Raw genomic sequence first — 772 nt, 5'->3', positions numbered from 1 at the left:
GAACTTTAAATACACACACACACACACACACTAGTTGGAGGTATATATATATACCTCCAACTAATTTCTCTTTGCCAGATGCAGAATTGTCCCTAAGAAAACATGACATTTTGACAGTTTACTAAAACGAACAGCTTCCTTCCTATTTACCTATTTTCTTCCCTGTCAGAAAGGTAATGTGCTGGTGCCCTCACCCAGTTTGAGGGAGGGACATCTCACACAAGAGAATGAAGACCCCATCACCACGTAGATGAAATACAAAAGGATCATTTTTACCTATTTTTAACTAGGGAACAACCATTCATTTTGAATTTGTTAAGACATTCATGAAATGCGTCCACTCTAGCTGCTCAAACACCACAGAATGATTTATTTTTCCAAGTTATCTACAATGGCAAAGAACTCCTTTAAAATTACACAGATTAAAATTATTTCTAAAACAACTCACCAGGGATTAAATTAAAATGATTTCTAAAAACAACTCATTTTTCAAAAATAGAGAAAAATAAAAAACACACAACTCTGGATAATAAATCAATACAGATGACCTCACTTCCTTCAGATCTCAAATATATCATTGACCAAATTTCAGCTAATGTATAAAATAACTGTGTAAGGTCTACACGAGTTAGAGACGGTGGCAAAAAGCTGGGAGCCATCTGAAATTTCTGTTGTCACATTTCCTTGGCGTTACACACTGTTGTCAATGATAAACTCCCAGAGGGCAGGAGCACAATTTAAATTTACTCATAACAGTGTGTGATAAAAGGAA

The 772-nt window shown here is 35.2% G+C and overlaps 1 non-coding gene across 1 annotated transcript; it reads right to left on the bottom strand.

Annotated features, from left to right (window-relative positions):
* Positions 1-163: 163 nt before the first annotated feature.
* On the bottom strand, positions 164-267 carry LOC118981557 (small nucleolar RNA U13). The gene has a single exon (XR_005065368.1). It is a non-coding gene; the product is annotated as a small nucleolar RNA U13 (small nucleolar RNA).
* Positions 268-772: the final 505 nt, after the last annotated feature.

Source organism: Sturnira hondurensis, unplaced genomic scaffold (genome assembly GCF_014824575.4).
Source record: "Sturnira hondurensis isolate 20B ecotype Veracruz unplaced genomic scaffold, ASM1482457v3 Scaffold0024318, whole genome shotgun sequence".
Lineage (NCBI taxonomy): Eukaryota > Metazoa > Chordata > Mammalia > Chiroptera > Phyllostomidae > Sturnira > Sturnira hondurensis.
This window is presented reverse-complemented; position numbering and strand designations above follow the sequence as displayed.